Below are 21728 nucleotides of genomic sequence, written 5' to 3'. Positions count from 1 at the left end.
TTAAGTGTTGAAGCACCCATTCAGAATTCTTTTTTGCAGATAGATGACCGTGTTTTTAATATACAAGGGAAGAGATGAAGTTTTTAGGGGTGGAGATGGGGCTGATATTGCTCGTTATGGTTCCACTGTCATTATCCGTTGATGCTTTAATTTTTTCACTCATCAGGCTCTATTTTAAATGTTTAGAAGCAATTGTTTACTTGGACCTTAAGATGATTTAGGTATCTTTGCCATTTGTGCTAACTGTTCCTCTCTATTTACTACTTATATTATGTTACCTGTTCAGTTCAATTCAGTTCAGTTGCTCAGTCATGTCTGACTCTTTGCGACCCCATAGACCACAGCACACCAGGCCTCCCTGTCTATCATCAACTCCCAGAGTATACACAAACTCATGTCCATTGAATTGGTGATGCCATCCAGCCATCTCATCCTCTGTCGTCCCCTTCTTCTCCTACCCTCTATCTTTCCCAGCATCAGGGTCTTTTCAAATGAGTCAGCTCTTCGCATCAGGTGGCCAAAGTGTTGGAGTTTCAGCTTCAACTTCAGTCCTTCCAATGAATATTCAGGACTGATCTCCTTTAGGATGGACTGGTTGGATCTCCTTGCAGTCCAACGGACTCTCGAGAGTCTTCTCCAACACCACAGTTCAAAACCATCAATTCTTTGACACTCAGCTTTCTTTATAGTCCAACTCTCACATCCATACATGACTACTGGAAAAACCATAGCCTTGACTAGATGGAACTTTGTTGACAAACTAATGTCTCTGCTTTTCAGTATGCTGTCTAGGTTGGTCATAACTTTCCTTCCAAGGAGCAAGCATCTTTTAATTTCATGGGTGCAGTCACCATCTGCAGTGATTTTGGAGCCCAGAAAAATAAAGTCAGCCACTGTTTCCACTGTTTCCCCATCTATTCAACATGAAGTGATGGGACCGGATGCCATGATCTTAGTTTTCTGAATGTTGAGTTTTAAGCCAACTTTTTCACTTTCCTCTTTCACTTTCATCAAGAGGCCTTTTAGGTCTTCTTTGCTTTCTGCCATAAGGGTGGTGTCATCTGCATATTTGAGGTTATTGGTATTTCTCCCAGCAATCTTGATTTCAGGTTGTGCTTCACCCAATCCAGCACTTCTCATGATGTACTCTGCATAGAAGCTTAAATAAACAGGGTGACAATATACAGCCTTGACATACTCCTTTCCCAATTGGGAACAATTCTGTTGTTCCATGTCCATTTCTAACTGTTGCTTCTTGACCTGCATACAGATTTCTCAAGAGTCAGGTTAGGTGCTCTGGTATTCCCATCTCTTTAAGAATTTTCCACAGTTTGTTGTGATCCACACAGTCAAAGGCTTTTGCATACTCAATAAAGCAGAAATAGATGTTTTTCTGGAACTCTCTTGCTTTATCGATGATCCAATGGATGTTGGAAAATGGATCTCTGGTTCCTCTGACTTTTCTAAATCCAGCTTGAACATCTGGAAGTTCAAGGTTCATGTACTATTGAAGCCTAGCTTGGAGAATTTTGAGCACCACTTTGCTAGCATGTGAGATGAGTGCAATTGTGCAGTAGTTTGAACATTCTTTGGCATTGCCTTTCCTTGGGATTGGAATGAAAACTGACTTTTTCCAGTTCTGTGGCCACTGCTGAGTTTTCCAAATTTGCTGGCATATTGAGTGGAGCACTTTCACAGTATCATCTTTTAGGATTTTAAATAGCTCAACTGGAATTCCATCACCTCCACTAGCTTTATCCTTAGTGATGCTTCCTAAGGCCTACTTGACTTTGCATTCCAGGATGTCTGGCTCTAGGTGAGTGATCACACCATCGTGGTTATCTGGGTCATGAAGCTCTTTTTTGTACAGTTCTTCTGTGTATTCTTGCCACCTCTTCTTAATATCTTCTGCTTCTGTTAGGCGTGTACCATTTCTGTCCATTATTGTGCCCATCTTTGCATGAAATGTTCTCTTGGTATCTCTAATTTTTCTTGAAGCGATCTCTAGTGTTTCTCATTCTATTGTTTTCATCTGTTTGTTTGCATTGATCACTAAGGAAGGCTTTCTTATCTCTCCTTGCTATTCTTTGAAACTTTGCATTCAAATGGGTATATCTTTTCTTTTCTCCTTTGCCTTTCACTTCTCTTCTTTTCCAGCTATTTGTAAGGTCTCTTCAGACAACATTTTGCCTTTTTACATTTCTTTTTCTTAGGGATATTCTTGATCCCTGCCTCCTGTACAATGTCATGAACCTCTGTCCATAGTTTTTAAGGTATTCTGTTTACCAGATCTAATCCCTTGAATCTATTTGTCACTTCCACTGTATTATTGTTAGGGATTTGATTTAGGTCATACCTGAATGGTCTAGTGGTTTTCCTGACTTTGTTCAATTTATGTCTGAATTTGGCAATAAGGAGTTCATGATCTGAGCCACAGTCAGCTTCCAGTCTTGTTTTTGCTGACTGTATAGAGTTTCTCCATCTTTGGCTGCAAAGAATATAATCATTCTGATTTTGGTATTGACCATCTGGTGATGTCCATGTATAGAGTCTTCATTCAATATCACAGTAATCCAAGTCTATACCTTAAGCAGTAATGCTGAAGAAGCTGAAGTTGAATGGTTCTATGAAGACCTACAAGACCTTCTAGAGTTAACACCCAAAAAAGACGTCCTTTTCATTATAGGGGACTGGAATGCAAAAGTAGGAAGTCAAGAAACAGCTGGAGTAAACGGTAAATTTGGCCTTGGAGTACAGAATGAATCATGGCAAAAGTTAATAGAGTTTTGCCAAGAGAATGCACTGGTCATAGCAAACACCTTCTTCCAACAAATCAAGAGAAGACTCTACACATGTCAGCATTAATTATATTCTTCATGTTGTAAATTACATCTCTAGAACTTATTTATTACCGGACTTTGTACCTCTTCCCTCTCCCTGCTGTCTCTGACAAACAGAAAATCTAATTTATTTTTCTATGAGCTTGTTTCTTTTCTTTTTAATATAGTTGACCAACAACACTATGTTAGTTCCTTTTACTGAACTGAATCTACAGTGATTCCATATGCCTACCCATTTTACACTATATTACATACTATACTGGATTTTTCTATACTAGAACAAAATATCTAGTTTCAATATTACAGCCTACAGGGATATTGCATGGCCATTGACTGTGTTTCCCACACTGTATATATCACACTCAAGACTCATTTACTCTGCAGCTGAAAGTTTGTACCTCTTTCTCTCCCTCACCTACTTCTTCCTTCCCGTCACCCCCCTCCCTTCTGGCAACCCTCTATTGTTCTCTGAATTTATAACTCTGTTTCTATTTTGTTAAGTTTGTTCCTTTGTTTTTTGATTCCACATATAAGTGAAGTCATACAACATATGGCTGACATTCCACTTAGTGTAACACCCTCTAGGTCTATGCATGTTGTCACCAAGGGTAAGCAGCAGGTCCCTGAGGAGGGACGTATTCTAACACCAGAGGTGGAGTCTGGGATTCAACAAACTGACTGAACTATGATTTTAGAAGAGAAATTTGACTTCCTTGTTTTTTCATACCTAAAACAGTAGGGGAAAAAAATCCTTGCTTTCTATTTTTGTTTGCTATTTTTTTATTAATTAAATTAGATAATTATCATTATCATTATAATTATCATTATTAGTTTGAATTTTTAAAATGCTATTTTCAGTACTTATACAAATACTATGCATAAAGGTTTTCTTGTTGTTTACAGCTGGCAATAGAAGTATAAGACAAAGAATGTTCTTTCCCTCCCTTGGAACTAAAATAAAATTGTTATTTTAAAGATATATGATTTTTTCAAGTACTTCCAGACATTATACTGGATTTCCTCAAGTGAATTACATCAGTGTGGAGTAGATTATTCTTTCACCTGGAGATACTTAGCTTTGCAATGTGTTTTCAATCTCTTACACATTCACTATTGCCTAAACTATCACTTGCCTTTATAAAATGAGGTCCCTATTTACAAAATATATGTCTGTCAGCATTAGGATATCGATATATTAAGTACAACAATGTGATTCAGATGGACCAGTTTCTTCAATAGATAGAGACTTCTTTAGAGAGTCATGTTGTTTTACCTATTCTAAGAACCCAAGAATTTAGGAATGAAGTTTTGTAAAATAATAATGTACCAAGGATGTTGGATTTCACATAGTTGCTTTTTTTTTTTTTTTTCACAATAAATGAGCCAAAAAATATATGCTTTCCAGGGATATTTCAGTTCTTCTTGTGTCATTTAAAGGCAATATTATAACAGAATATCCTGATTGTTAATGAGAGGTCCCTTTAAACTCATTTAAATTAGCATGGGTAGGGATCTTCCCTCCTAGCTTCCCTCCTAGTGGGTCAAGAATCTGCCTGAAAGGCAAGAGACCTGGGTTCCATTCCTGAGCCGGTAAGATCCCTTGGAGAAAGAAATGGCAACCCACTCCAGTATTCTTGCCTGGAGAATTTCACGGATAGAGGAGCCTGGCAGGCTACGGTCCATAGGGTCACAAGAGTCAGACACTTAGTCGGACATAAGAACTCATCTATGAAACAGAATTATGAACACAGAGAACAGACTAGGGGTTGCCAACGGAAAGGGGACTGGGCTTTAGATTTAGGGACTACACCACAAATCAACATCTAACTCAATCATTTCTGTTTGCTTTACTAAATGCTTATATTTTTAGGCAGATAAAATCTGTTGGACCATAATTACATATCCTTCAAGTAGGTGAGTAAGAGACTACTGATGTATAGAAAAATATTTGTTGATTATTCTTTGAAACAAACAAGCAAAAATTGAATAATCCTTGCTTGAATTGCATTGCCTTTCAAAAATCAGCATTTCAAAATTTCTTGATTAGAAAATGTGCTTAATCTTCAGAAGATTTTATCATTTTATGTATGAAAATCCTGCATATATTTGTAAGAGCATGAAATTCTTCTCTTTGATTTCATAAAACTCAGATGGAATATTTTAAAATATCAGGTATTTTACAAATTTATACATATAGATGAAATTATTTTATAACATGGAATGAAAGTAAATGAATATTCAATCAAAGCAATAAAGCCTAAACTCTGCGTTTTTGAAGTTTACAATCATTAGTGATTTGGTCTCATTTTAGCTACTCAATAAATATAGCTAATTTTAGGAATAGTTGAATGAATTGAAGAAATCTGATGCAACTAGCGATTATCATACTAAGTGAAATAAGTCTAAAAGAGAAAACCAAGTACTACATGATATCACTCATATGTGAAATCTCAAATATGGTAGACATGAACCTATCTATGAGACAGAACCAGAATTATAAACATAGAGAACAGACTGGTGGTTCCCAATGGGAAGGGGATTAGGGGATGGATGAATTGGGAGTTTGGGATTAGCATATGTAAGCTTTAACATATAGAATGCAGAGTGTATATATATATATATATATATATGTTATAAGTTATATATATATAACTGAATCACTTTGCTGTACAGCAGTAATTAACACAGCATTGTAAATCAACTATACTTTAAAAAAAATAAAGTTCCAGACCTTTAAAAAAGAAATCTGGAGGTCTTTCCATTGTATGTGCTGGGATATGAGAAAGTCTGAAGCAAAATTTATTTCATCTGCTTGGAGATGACTGAGAGAGAGGATTTATTGAGTATTCCGACTCCAGAAATCATATTTATGGAAGACAAAGTGTCCTGGGGCTAAAGATTTTTATAAACACACAGTGGAAGTGTGCAAATTTGGTCTTGAAAATGTAAAGGTTCAGGCTTTTCCTTATTAAGCACTGGGGCTGAGGATTCCCCACTGCGCTATTTGCAATTCAAGAGGAAGTCCTGCACAGGAGCACAGTGCTATGTTCATTATTCATTTAACAAAATCACTGTGTGTCTCTTAAATCAGATTTTCCTATTACTCTCTTTCCTTTGGGGAGGTAATTCAGCCTGAATTTGATTAGACAAAAATGTGACCCACAGTAAGCTCTGCTAACCTGTGAGTTAATGGAAACATGTTTAGAGCCAGGTAACACACACAACCATCATCTGACACTCAGTGTATCTACAGCGTAAACACCATGCACTGTTTACCAGATGACAGTCCAGCTAACGACAGTGACAGGGAAGGAATCCTTTGAGTCCTTACTAAATGTACTGATATTTTTAGAAAAATAAACACATTACAATAGAGGGTTAGGCAGATTGACACACTACATAAACACAGATTACAGGAGAAAATTTGATTTGCAAAACCAATGCTACATGGTTGTCTACAGCATGTGGGGCATTTCAGCCCACCATTTATAAAATCCCAAAGAGCACTGGCTCTTTTTTCACATGATTCTTGGCACAGAACCTACATTTTTATTCTATTTCTGCCAATATTATGGCATGTCCTCAGGTTGTGGTCCAAAGGGCATTCTAATGATCTTTAGACGACAAGATGAAAGATGAGAAAAATCAATTTCTATGCCCTGCAGTCATAAGTACTACCACTGAATTTCACCAGACCTCAGTTGCTTCATAGGAACTTAAATAAGAACCCAAAACTATTGAGAGTGTAGGATTTAGTGTAGAGGTATCCAGTATTCTATTTCTTGAAAATAGCAAAAATAAAATGAATCACAAAAACATATATAAGAATTGAAAAGAACTCAAAAAAGCAACAATATTTTGTTTATCTTATTGGGGACTATTTTCTAATCTCATCCACAACAAGGCATAGAGAACATCTAGACAGATATTGTAAAGCAACATCTTGGATTTTAGACATCTGTAATTACATGTTGTGTATTTTTCTGGATTGTGTGTCAGATACCTTCAATTTCTTAGGTGGTTGTCGAGAATCTGGGATCACTGCTTAATGTTAAAGGAGGAGGAGGCTAATATTTATTAAGGATTTATAGCATGTCACCAATTTGGGAAACTTTGTTGTGATTAATGTTCCCAATACCCTTATGAGGAAGATATTATCTCCCAAATTTGAGAAGACTGATCCTCACCCAAGTTCTCAGAGCTGGAAATCATGGCCCTTACTTTACCTTACATCTCCAGGACCAATCACACTGCTCTATTTTTAATATCTTCTCAGAAACTATATATGACACAACATTTCCTCTTTGTATTCTTTCTCAGTCTTTCTTATATATACACATGGATCATATCTGGATCTACAGCAGCACCCAGCTCATGGTACGTATATACTCAACCCTTACTTTTGGACTAGATTTGCACATATAAGCACACAGGCACACCATGAGTACATATATCCACACAGAAACCACCAATATCTAGTCTCACTGCATAGCTTCTCAGAGATGAAGATATTGTTGATTGAAGTGACTGCAAAACTATAATTTTAAAGAAAGAGGTGGATGAATTATAGAGCTGGAGCTTTTAACACTGGAAAAGTGCTAATGGATCATGTAAAATATGCAACATATCACCATCTTTTTAGAACTCAGGATTCACCGTAAGTAGATGTAAGCATATATATACATACAGTCCTGACGTGCACCAAACACTAATTGTAAAAGCACTTTATCCCTTTTAGCACTTTACACTTTCAAAATCCTTCTTGATCACTTTATTATTTATATCATATTGGGCCAAAGCATATTAAGAAATAGTGGTCTGGAGAATTTGTGTTTTTAATCCATTAATGCCTCTGCCCATAAAATAGAATGCTGTTAGACAGTGTTTACTGAAATGAAAAATTAACCCTCTCAGCAGCATACAGCTGATCCAAATGCTCCTTTGACAGTAGACTATCTACCCATCCATCCACCCCTGTGGGACACGTGCACCCTCTCTGAGGCCCAGACGCCAACCTGTGATTCAGTGGATTCTGTTTTCTTTTGGTACACCTAACGAGATACAGTGGAGAAGGCAATGACACCCCACTCCAGTACTCTTGCCTGGAAAATCCCATGGATGGAGGAGCCTGGTAGGCTGTAGTCCATGGGGTCGCTAAGAGTCGGACTCTACTGAGCGACTTCCCCTTCACTTCTCACTTTCATGCATTGGAGAAGGAAATGGCAACCCACTCCATTGTTCTTGCCTGGAGAATCCCAGGGACGGGGGAGCCTGGTGGGCTTCCGTCTATGGGGTCGCACAGAATTGGACACGACTGAAGCGACTTAGCAGCAGCAGCAGCAACGAGATACAGAATGAGCACTGATGCTGGGGCAGGGACTCTGATGACTTGCGCATTTACGTGGATGGAGTGAGCACTTTATTAAACTTTCCCCTTTGAAGTTGAATAGTTTGAACTTAGAAAAACTATCATTGGAAACATAAAAATCATTCAAAGGAGCGCAACTTCATAGGTATGACCGACATTTAGTTCTGAGTGTAATAATTTCAACCTTGTGTAATTTTACAGGAAATTTTCTAGACTTTTTTCATTCCCGAAGACTAGAGATTCCTAAGAAGCTTTTATTCATTTTTCAATTTTATTTAGAGCCATTTGAGTTTTTGGTTTTTTTTTAATGTCTCATTCTTTCATGAGTTTTCTCTGGGCAACACTTAGGGCAAACAGTTTGAAACAAAAACTATTTCTACTCTACCTATAAACACAGGTGTGTTTCTCACTATCCTTATTTCAACTAGCAGTTGAACAAGTAAAATACTTTTTAAAAGTATCAGTTCAGTTCAGTTGCTCAGTCGTGTCCGACTCTTTGCAGCCCCATGAATCGCAGCACATCAGGCCTCCCTGTCCATCACCAACTCCCAGAGTTCACTCAAACTCAAGTCCATCAAGTCTGTGATGCCATTCAGCCATCTCATCCTCTGTCGTCCCCTCTTCCTCCTGCTCCCAAACCCTCCCAGCATCAGAATCTTTTCCAATGAGTCAACTCTATGCATGTGGTGACCAAAGTACTGGAGTTTCAGCTTTAGCATTATTCCTTCCAAAGAAAACCCAGGACTGATCTCCTTTAGAATGGACTGGTTGTATCTCCTTGCAGTCCAAGGGACTCTCAAGAGTCTTCTCCAACACCACAGTTCAAAAGCATCAATTCTCTGGTGCTCAGCTTTCTTCACAGTCCAACTCTCACATTCATACATGACCACTGGAAAAACTATAGCCTTGACTAGACGGACCTTTGTTGGCAAAGTAATGTCTCTGCTTTTTAATATGCTATCTAGGTTGGTAAGTATCAGAGAATATCTAAATCTGGAAAAGTACAGAACACTTCAGGAAGATCAATTTTTTTTTTAATTTACAGACAAAAATGTAAATATTTATGAGATTGTTTCCATAATTTGGTGTTGATAGTTAATTTTATGTCAACTTAGCTATTGGCTGTTTTGGGCTCAAACACTACTTGAGATGTTGCTCTAGATGTTTTTAAAATATGATTAACATTTAAATCAGTAGACTTTGAGTAAGGCAAATAACCCTTCATAGTGTGGATGGGTCTTGTCCAATCAATTGGTGGCTTTAAGAGAAAAGACTAAACTCCTCCAAAGGAAGAAGGGATTCTGTCTTTGGTCTGCCTTTGGTCTCAAGACTAAAACATCAACTCTTGCTGGAATTCCCAGCTTGCCAGCCCACCATACAGATTTCAGACTTGCCAGCCCCCACAACAACAAGAGCCACTTTCTTGAAATCAGTATCTTTCTCTTGCTCATTGGTACTGTTTGTCTACAGATCCATAAGACAAGTGAGATATAAATCTTGACATAAAAATCACATTCTTAGATTAATGGACATGTCTTCACCTCTTAATAGTCAAGCTACTTAAATTCATACAAACCTCTCAGGTATTTCAGTGAGTAAACAATTTATCATTAGATTCCAAAATAATGACTTGAGATGATAACTTCTCAACTTTAAAATGAAAGTGTTAGTTGCTCAGTCACATCTGACTCTTTGCCAACTCATGGACTGTAGCCTGCTAGGCTCCTCTGTCTATGGGATTCTTCAGGAAAGAATACTGGAGTTGGTTGCCATTCTCTTCTCCAGGAGATCTTCCCAACTCATGGATCAAATCTGCAAGCATATTCTTTACCATCTGAGCCACCAGGGAACTTTAATTCCAAAGCAAAACAAAAGATGTAACAAGAAAATAGACAATGAAGTGTACCCACTTCCAAACTTCAAAATGTTCAATATATGTCTCAAATTGGGGAAAAAATCTTTTAAATATAATGCAAATTGGTCACTTTGTTTTTTTTTATTTTTATTTTTTTTAATTTTATTTTATTTTTAAACTTTACATAATTGTATTAGTTTTATTTGAATAAATACATATACATAACCTATACCATACTAAATGTTTTCTTTCTAAGAACTCATCCCAGGCAATGACAAACCAATAGTGTGTTTACTGGCAGATTCTTACTAGCATTCCCTACTTTGTAGGAAGACTAATCAACTACAGTAGAAGGAAATCATTTATTCTTGAAATACATTTGCCACTAGAGACCCCAAACCTTCTTAAGTGAGTCTCTCTCAGGCTATGTGTACATCCAATTGGAAAAGAACCAAAGTTCCAAAGCTATCTGAATTCTACTAGATTCAGTAGGCATCAACTTTGGGACAAAGACCAAAGATTGAGGACATACCCCACGGCAGTTAGACTACTGAAAAACAGGAAATAAGAGTACAGGTAACAAAAATAAAGATAAATTTAAAAAAAACAGAGAAAGACAAATGCTCACCCAGGGATTTACCATACTGATTCCCCGAGTGTCTTCTTTATACTGCCATCTGGTGGCCCGTCCAGTAAAGAGACACTCACTGAGCACTCGCTATATGCTCACTCTGGAGCTGCTGGAGGGGATGGAAACCATGAGCAGAAGCAGCACTGGACACGTTTGTTTTTCCCCACGTAAACCAGGTGTGTTAATTTGCAACTATGCCGAGTGCTGGGAGGGAGGAAGTTCAGTGCTGTGTAGTGTGTGAGGAAGGGGTCTGACCAAAACAGGCAGGTTATTAATGTTCCTTTTAAGTTCTGTGTGTGTGTGTTCAGTCATGTTCAACTCTTTGCGACCTCATGGACTGTAGCCCAAAAGGCTCCTCTGTCCATAGGAATTCCCAGACAAGAATATTAGAGTGGGTTGCTATTTCCTTCTCCAGGGGATCTTCCTGACCCAGGGGTCAAACCTGCATCTCTTGCATCTCCTGCACTGGCAGGCAGATTCTTTACCACTGTGCCACCTGGGAAGACTCCTTTTAAGTTATGATGAAAAATTAATTGAGAACTGAAGATGGATAAATGTAGACTTATTGGTGGACTGAACTTAGACTAACTAACTGCACTTAGACTTGTATCTAAGTGCACAGAAGGAAATGTTGCTCCAGAAGAGGATTGCAGTGCACACATGCCTGTAGCAGAATAGGGCATCAATCAGAGACTTTCCAAAGAAATAAGCTAATGTGTTGGGGGGCTGAGCAGGGCTGTGAGGTAGGTGAGAAGGCCTGAGTGATGGATGGGTCCATGGTGTGTAGGACGTGATGGGTCGCGTTATAGAGTCTGATTAATTGCAGGAGTGCTCTGAAGATGCCCACACATTTTAAATACGGGTTAAAATGCTTCAGCTTGTGTTTTAAGAATATAATCTGAGCCACATTGTGGGGATGACTTGGCAGAAAGGAAGGTAGAGGCTGGAAGCCTGCTTGGAGAGTATTTCTGGGGATCACCCCAGAGATGCTACTGTCTCAGAGCTCAGGGGCAGAGTGGATGCAAGGAAATGTAGCTTGGGGGAGCTGCTGGAGGTGGGGGGGTGGGCCAGGTCACTGGACTTCACAGTGAGTGAGGCGCAGGGCAAGGGGCTGTTCTAGGTGAAGGGGAAGAAGATGAACAACTGGATAGATCATGCTGTCTTTCAATGACATCAACAAAAGATGAAGAGGCCAAGGAGGAAGGTGAGTTCATTTGTGTTTTGTTGAACCCTATATGTACCAAAGAGGAGACATCAATTAAGCAGTTGGATATAATACTGTAGAGCACTGAGAAAAATTGAGGGCTTGAATATACATTCTGGAGTCATTTATACCATGAAGCAAAGGATCTGGCTGGTGTTTGCTAGCATGAGTATACAGCATGAGAACAGAAAAGACCTTAGGTCAACCTCTGATAAAATACAGTGTTCAAAAACTCACACTGTAATGAAGAAATAATCCCAAAATGGAAAGAAGACAAGGGCCATGTTATATGATAGAAACCAAGAAAAAAAAATAATAGCAATGTTGAAAAATGTGGGAAGAGTTCAAGTACAGCAGTAATGTTCATACATCCATTATATTTTGCAGAGTGACAGATGCAAATGACCTTAGCCAAGGGTGTTTGGTTGAAATAGCACAGACAGGAGTCACAATTCGAATGGGCAGAAGAAGCAGATAAGAAGTGTTGCTGTTACTTGTTAGTCACTAAGTTGTGTCTGACGCTTTGCAATCCCATGGATTGTAGCCTGCCAGGCTCCTCTATCCTTGGGATTTTCCAGGCAAGAGTACTGGGGTGGGTTGCCATTTCCTTCACCAGGGGATCTTCCTGACCTAGGGATTGAACCTGCATCTCCTGCATTGGCAGGCATATTCTTTACCACTCAGCCACCAGGGAAGCCCTGGGAAGTGTGTAGACAACCTTATTATGAGGTTTGTGAAGTTGACGTAATAAGGAGTGTGGGTGTGTTTGTAGACATGAGCTAGATACACATTGTGACAGAATTTTGGATGGTCAAATACTAAAATCAAAACTCAAGGACTTCCCTGATGGTCCAGTGGTTAAGACTAGATGCTCCCAATGCAGAAGGAGCAATCCCTGGTCAGGGAACTAAGATTATACACACTTCATGGCCAAAAATATTAAATTAAGTTAAAAAGAATAAAATCCACATTCAATTAGAGCCAAGAATTACTATCACTAGAGGAACTCCTGAAATACACAAGCTAATATAAGTAATATAAATACATTAATTCATTTTATTATTTAAATTATTCATTCAAATGAAAATTATTTTACAACAAAGAGGTAAGGTACATCTGCACTATAAACTAGAAGGTTGTACTTGTAAGTAATCAGATTACACACTTTTGGTTTTAAATGCACATTATATTAACATAATTTTAATCAAAATAGTACGCATGCTTGCATACATACATCTAGAGAAAGTGATAGAGAAAAGGAAAGTGTAACTATCATAAATGAAAAACTTAATATATTTTACAATCTGAACATGGCTGTGAAACCAGCATACAACATGATTCTAAAACACTAGGAGCCCCTGAACAGCCTTCAGTCAATATATGTAAGGAACATGCTAATATTGGGAGAATCTGGTATTTGAGGTCATACAAAAATGTTTGTACTATTTTTACAATGTTTTCGGTAATTTAATCTATTTCAAAATTAAAAAAAAAAAAGCAAATGAAAAAGCAGTCAAAGCATCTGACAACTGGTTGATTTCATGACATTTTTGGACTTACCTGTTGTTGTTCAGTCATTCAGTTGTGTCTGACTCTTTGTGACCCTAAGGACTGCAGCACGCCAGGCTTCCCTGTCCTTCACAATCTCCTGGAGTTTGCTCAAACTCAGTCCATTGAATCAGTGATGCCATCCAACCATCTTGTCCTCTGTCATCCCCTTCTCCTCCCTCCTTCAATCTTTCCCAGCATCAGAGTCTTTTCAAATGAGTCAGTTCTTCCCATCAGGTGGCCAAAATATTAGAATTTCAGCACCAGTCCTTCCAATGAATATTCAGAACTGATTTCCTTTAGGATTAACTGGTTTGATCTCCTTGCAGTCCAAGGGACTCTCAAGAGTCCACCACCACAGTTTAAAAGCATCAAGTCTTTGGCACTCAGCCTTCTTTACGGTCCAACTCTCACATTCATACATGACTAATGGAAAACCATAGCTTTGATTATATGGAACTTTGTCAGCAAAACGATGTCTCTACTTTTTAATACAGCTATCTATGTTTGTCCTAGTTTTTCTTCCAAGGAGCAAGCGTCATAATTTCATGGCTGCAGTCACCATCTGCAGTGATTTTGGAGCCTATGAAAATAAAGTCCATCAGCGTTTCCACTTTTCCCCTATCTATTCGCCATGAAGTGGTGAGGCCAGATGCCATGATCTTAGTTTTTTAATGTTGAGTTTTAAGCCAGGGTTTTCACTCTCATTTTTCACCTTCATCAAGAGGCTATTTAGTTGTTGTTCACTTTCTGCCATTAGGGTGGTGTCATATGTATATCTGAGGTTACTGATACTTCTCCCGACAATCCTGATTCCAGCTTGTGTTTCATCCAGTTTGGCATTTCGCATGATGTTCTCTGCATATAAGTTAAGTAAGCAGGGTGACAATATACAGCCTTGATGGACTCCTTTCCCAATTTGGAACCAGTCCCTTCCATGGTCGGTTCTAACTGTTGCTTCTTGACCTGCATACTGGTTTCTCAGAAGCAGGCAAGGTACTCTGATATTCTCATTTCTTTAAGAATTTAAAGAGATTTATCTGGTTGTCATGAACCCTTTAATATGCTGTCTAGGTGGGAAAGATGGAAGACAGGAAGATAAAGGGATGACAGAGGATGAGATGGTTGGATGGCATCACCGACTCAATGCATATGAGTTTGAACAAACTCCAAGATATGGTGAAGGACAGGGAAGTCCTAATATGCTGCAGTCCATGGGCTCGCAGGGAGTTGGATATGACTTAGTGACTGAACAACATAAACCCTTGCATCTGAAAGCATTTAACAAAAAACACTATCACCACATATAATACAGAAGAAATTTGCTTATAGGTATAAAAAGATATTTCCAGATCTAAAGATTGTGCTGTGTAACTCTCTACATTTTTATGAAAATATACCAGAAGTTACCATTTTATGAATGAAAGTTTCCTGCTCTGCACAGTTCACAAGTATGACCAGAAAAGGCAATTTAATTAGGATTATATATGGAACAGAGAGAAATATTGTGAGTTGCATCTTTCAAGATTTTATATGCATATTTTGACACTTTTATAAAATATCCTTTATTGCATGTATTTAAAATCCTCTTTAAAATTTAAATCACTCTAAATGGTAGTGAGAGGAAACTGCAGCCTCCACAATAATTTGGGTATTATTGAGTGAAATATGATGTACTGAGGATGAAAATTAGGGCCAATGGCATGTGCAGGGGAATTTTTAATAAAATCATAGGTCTTTATTTGATATTAACATGTAAATTGTGTACAGCATGATGATTCTCTAGTTAATTCATGAAGAAAAGATGATTAAAGGATGAAAATATGTGTGTCTACCACTTGACAGTGCATTAACCTAATGTCCTCACACATGCATTTAATTTAGATTTCATCAAATAATAATTGTCAATTCTTAGTTTCAAACTCTTACTCCTTGGCAAATGCATATCCATTACAGAAATTTAAAAATGACTGAAGCAAAATAGCTCATGGATTAAAAAGCAACATTAGAGGTTATAAGGTATTCATTTATTTCTTCTAAATCAATAATAATGCTACCTTTGCATATCAGACTTTTAAAGCTCACTCAAATATGTTATCTCATCTGAAACATCCATGAAAGTGCTTTGAAAGTTCAATAAAATCCTGTGATTTGGGCATGAGAGATTGTTATCCCAGTATTATTGATGAGACAACAGATGAAGACTGAGAGAAAAGAAAAGGCTTTCTCAATTTAACACAATTGATTGAATGGCAAAGACAAATCTTAGAAGATGAGAAGCATCCATGTCATTTATGGTATTCATGTAATCTCAAGGTCTTTAAAATATCTAATATAAACTAATGGTTAGGTAGACAAAATAGACAGGTAGATAGGTAAAGACAGAAGCATAGTTACTGATGTAGATATAGATATGGATTTGGACACAGACATAAATTAATGGCAATCTGTTTATCTAGAGAATCAGTCTCCTTGTGGTCCTAGCAACCCTGTCAAAAATCATTTGACCATATGTATACATGGGCTTATTTCTGGGCTGTCTATTCTGTTCCACTGGTCTATGAATCTGTCATTATGCTACTCACATCACAGTCTTTTAATTACCACAGCTGTGCAGTATGTCTTGAAATAAGAACTGTGAGACCTTCAATTTTGTTCTTTTTTCCAAATTGTTTTGACATTGTGAAGCCCCTAGGGGCATATGAATTTTAAAAACTTTTTCAATTTCTAAAAAATACCATTGGGATTTTGATAGGGATTAACTTGAATTTGTAAATGGCTTTAAGTAGTATATATATTTTAAATATATGAAGTATTCTTATCTATAAAAATGAGATAAATTTCCATTTTCTCAGGCTTAACTAGTAAAGACATTGAATCAGTAATCAAAATCCTCCCATCAAACAAAGGCCTAAGACTTGATGACTTCACTAGAGAAATCTATGAAATATTCAAATAATAATTAACACTAATTCTTTTGCAATTCTGCCCCAAAAAATAAAGTGGAAAAACATTTTCAAATTTGTTTTATGATGCTAGCATTATCCTGATACCAAAGCCAGACAAAGATACTAATACGAAACAAAATTAAACAAAACAACAAAACCATTACAGAGCACTATTGCTGATGAATTCTGATATAAAACTCCTCAACAAAATACTAGAGATCTGAATTATACAGCATAATACAGGACTTTTCACCATGGCCAAGTGAGATTTATGCATTAAGTTATGCTCAGTCGCTCAGAAGTGTCCGATTCTTTGAGACCCAGGGATTGTAGCCTGCCAGGCCCTTCTGTCCATGGGACTGTGCTAACAAGAATACTGGAGTGGGTTGTGATTTTCTCCTCTAGGGGATCTTCCTGACCCTGAGATTGAACCTGTGTCTCCTGCATCTCCGGTATTGCAGGCAGATTCTTTACCACTGAGCAACTGGGGAAGCTCGTAAAGGCACGGCTGCTTAAATGTATGCAAATAAGTCCATGTAAATACCACAGTAACAGAATGAAGTACAAAACTCACATAATCATATCAATTGATACAGAAGAGACATCAGACAAAATCCAACATCTTTTCATAGTAAAACCACTCCACAAACTAGGAAAAGATAGAAATTATCTCAACATACTAAAGGTCACACAGAAAAGCCCACAGGTACCAGAATACTCAATAGTTAAAAGTGGAAATTTTTCATATAGGATCAGGAATAAGGTAAGAATGTGTCGCTCTTTCCACTTCTATTCAACATACTTGAAGTCCTAACCCAAACAATGAGGCAAGAAAAATAAAAGAAATCCAAACTGGAAAGGAAGAAGTAACATTATCTCTTTTTATATATAATATGATCTTACATGTATATGTAGAAAAACCCTAAGGATTCAAATTAAAACAAAAGCAAAACTGATGAGTCTAGTGGGCATTATTAAATAATACTTCTGATTGAACATTAGGAATCCTTGCCTCCTATATGATTACTAGGGATAAATTTAGGCTAATTCCCCACTAATACAATATTTTTCTTTATATTTTTATTTTTCTTGTTCATTTTTTTCTATTTTATGGGGTCCTTTAACAAATAAGCATATTCTTTTCTATCCCTAGTATTTTGTTAATGAATCTGCATCACAAGTGGAAGTTATTATTGTATTATTATATTCAATTTGCCAAATTTTTTTTAGTTTTCTAAAGATGGGTTCATGACAGACATTGCTCTGTTATTTTCTTATCTTATACTATCCTGGTGTTTTGGTTTCCAGTTACTGTAACTAGTATGGCAAACTTAGAAGCTTAAAATAACACTCATTATTATATCAGTATTGACAGGTCATGAGTCCAGTCGCAGGTCAGCAAGATGCTCTGCTCAGGTCTCACAGGCTGAAATCAAAGCATTATCTACAATGTTCATTTAAGGCTCAGGGTCTTTCTAAAACACATTGATGGTCAAGTTTACCTCCTTGTGATTGGAGCCTTGATGTCTGTGCTGTTTTTTTTTTTTTTTTTTTTTTTCTGGTTGTTATACATGATGCACTTTCCCCTTTCTCCATCAGCAGTTCAGAACATAGCTGTTTACTTCCTCCCCCAAGGCCAGCAAGAGCCCATCTCTCTGAGTTCTTCTGACACCAGCTGGAGAAAATTATCTCTTTAGAGGATCGGGTAGCTACTAAATCTAGACATGCCAATAATTTCCATATCTTACTGTCAACAGACTTCAGACTATAATTACTTCTGAAAAATTTCCTTTACAGCTGTACCTATATTAAAATTTTATTGGATAGCTTAAAGACAAGAATATTGGAGGGGGCATATTTCAGAAACCTGCCTGCCACAGTATATTCTATACCCCCAAAGAGTCATTTCAATCTTAAGTAAAAAGTACATCTGGCTCCTTTCGAGGTTCTAAAAATTTCATCTAATCATAGCATCAGTTCTATGCCCAAAATCCCACCACTAATATCAAGCATAAATGAAACTTTTGGGTATTAAATTTCCTGAGATCTAATCCTCTTCCATCTGTGAACCTTTAGTACTAAGCAATAACGTATTTACCTCTAATACTCCTAACATACAATGATGAGACAGGCATGGAGTTATAATTATAGAAAATGTGGCTCCAAAGGCATGGGAATTGAAGATACAAAATAGTTTCTGGTCCAAAGCAGTTTTGAAATCCAGTTGAGTGAACTCCATTAGATTTCAAGACCTGGAAATACTCCTCTTTGGCTCTGATCTCTTGATCTCTGGGGTCTCAGCTTTGCTTTTTGAGTCATTCTGCCTTTTCATAACTTATTGTAAACAACCAGATATATGTCTAACAATCATGAGTACAGATGTGTACCAAAGACATGTACCATCACGTTCTTGGCAACACTATTTGAATAGATCCAAATTAACAACCAATGTCCATTACCAGAGGTCTGGATAAATTTTGGTATATTTTCATAGTGATCTATACATAAAATTACCTCATGCAGACAGAATTCAGAAAGCAACAATCTTTGAAGGGCTACTCTCTGGAATGAGGAATAAGAAAGGGTTTTTGTGGATTCTGGTAAATCTAGATCTGGTAAATCTAATCTGCATTAGACCTAATTCTTAATTACAAGGATAAGCTTGCAATTAATGAAAATCCATTATGGGCATTGATTTGCACTATGCATACCTTTTAATGTATATATTTTAATAACAATATTTTAAATACTTAAATATAGTTAAAACACAAGATTAACATTGCATCTATGTCAAGAAAATGATGGTGTATGTTAAAGCATCCTAAGGTTTTGCATTATGTGAAAGGTATTAAAGACAAGAATTAAATTTAAATTTAAAATGTAGATTTCAGAATTTTAAGGATCATTGGGAAAATAATGACTATCTTACATGCACCTGAATTCACAAAAATTCTTTGTTTCTGTTAGGTAAAGCATCTCCACATAGGTATTTCACAGATTCATTTTCATTTCAACAAAGTGATCGTTTTTGATTTTATGTGTGCAGATCTCATTATGTCATACTGCAACTAACATCAACTGTCATATCATTATGTCATACTACTACAAACATCAACATAGCTTACAAATACCTGTATTCCACACCCCCTAGTTACTTCTCCAGCCTCATTTCTGGCAGCTTGTGAACCTGCTCTCTTTGTTCATGGATATAAACAGTCTTCTTTCAAGTCTGAGAGGTCCCATCATCTCTGGAGCTGAAATCTTGATGTTCCCTTTCTGTAGGCTATTCTTTACCAAAACCCCTGGATAGATAGAAAGCCTAACTGATTCGTTGAATTTGAAGTGTAATAGCATGACAACCCACTCCAGTACTCTTGCCTGGAAAATCCCATGGACGGTGGATCCTGGTAGGCTGCAGTCCATGGGGTCGCTAAAAGTCGGGCACGACTGAGCGACTTCACTTTCACTTTTCACTTTCATGCACTGGAGAAGGAAATGGCAACCCACTCCAATATTCTTGCCTGCAGAATCCCAGGGACAGGGGAGCTTGGTGGGCTGCGGTCTATGGGATCGCACAGAGTCGGACACAACTGAAGCAACTTAGCAGCAGTAGCAGCAGCAGCTTGTCCTTTTGAATGCCTTTGCTGACACTTCAGACTTCATGAATCCCTTTCATTCATGCTTTGATGATACTCTGTATTTTTCCCTGTTATAGCACACATCACACTTATTTACCATTTTTCCTCCCTGTTAGACCAAAGCTCCATGAGAAAAAGAGACTAAAACCTCATATTCATTATTGTATTTCAATCACATGAATAAAAATAATAACTTTTGCAAGTGAGTCTAAAAGTTATAAAATTATGAAAATACTTTTCCTTTTGTAAAGTAAAACAAGTGTTTGAATTCAAATAGGAAATTCTGAAGTTTTCAGGTATTAAAACTTGTGTGTATTAATAAAGAGAAAAGGTATATTAACACATAGTAAGATGGGATAATATTAATATCAAATTGAAACATGATTACTACATTGGAATATTATTGCATAAAAAATACAAGTAATCAGAAAGGATGTGACTATATAGATATTTCTTACTTAGTCTATTTAAAATATTTTAACTGCTGAGAGGTTTATTTTGAATCAATAACTTCTAAAGAATTTAACACTGGAACAAAAAAACTTTCTTAATATCTTTTGCACAATTTAATTGGAAAGCATTTTCTTTTTCTTGCATATTTTAATAGTTTTACAGTAGCTTCATTGCTGCAAAATGCATGTTCATTGATCTATTCTGTCAAAAATTCCATCTTAAATACAAATTGCATCCGAAACTATTCTTAAAATAACATTTATCTACTTATCTCCATTAGTCTTGCTTTGGTTGTTTTGCAATTGTGTCCCTTAGACAAGTGAAAGTGAAAGAGTCATGTCTGACTCTCTGCAACCCCATAGACTGTATGGTCCATGGAATTTTTCAGGCCAGAATACTGGAGTGGGTAGTCATTACCTTCTCCAGGGGATCTTCCTTACCCAGGAATTGAGCCAGAGTCTCCTGCATTGCAGGTGGATTCTTTACCAGCTGAACTACAAAGTATACATTAAAAATGGTTTTGGTTTTTTTTTTGGTTCAATTGCTTGCTTGCTTTTAATTGTTCAATGTCTAAGTAGCTTTGTTAACTTGAACACATTCCACAGTATTTGTCTTTACTTCTTGTTACTTTATACTTAAGAGTAAGCATTATGTAAAATTTTTTTTTTTTTTACTTTCTTTTTTTTTTAATTTTATTTTATTTTTAAACTTTACATAACTGTATTAGATTTGCCAAATATCAAAATGAATCTGCCACAGGTATACATGTGTTCCCCATCCTGAACCCTCCTCCCTCCTCCCTCCCCATTCCATCCCTCTGGGTCGTCCCAGTGCACCAGCCCCAAGCATCCAGTTTCGTGCATCGAACCTGGACTGGCAACTCATTTCATACATGATATTTTACATGTTTCAATGCCATTCTCCCAAATCTTCCCACCCTCTCCCTCTCCCACAGAGTCCATAAGACTGTTCTATACATCAGTGTCTCTTTTGCTGTCTCGTACACAGGGTTCTCTCTGAAATTAAAGAAGAAAATCATGATTTTATTTTGAGATATAAGATAATGTGTTTTATATTAATAAAATACTTATTTCTATTGCAACACATATATAATATATATAGAATATAGAGTATTTAAATATTATTCTAGTGGCATCAGTGTATTTGAAGTAGGAAAAAAATCTCACTATGTTTGTGAATTTAAACAAGTAAGTAATGCTTGGCTTGATGACATCAGAAGTGT

Source organism: Bubalus bubalis, chromosome 1 (assembly GCF_019923935.1).
Source record: "Bubalus bubalis isolate 160015118507 breed Murrah chromosome 1, NDDB_SH_1, whole genome shotgun sequence".
NCBI lineage: Eukaryota > Metazoa > Chordata > Mammalia > Artiodactyla > Bovidae > Bubalus > Bubalus bubalis.
This window is presented reverse-complemented; position numbering follows the sequence as displayed.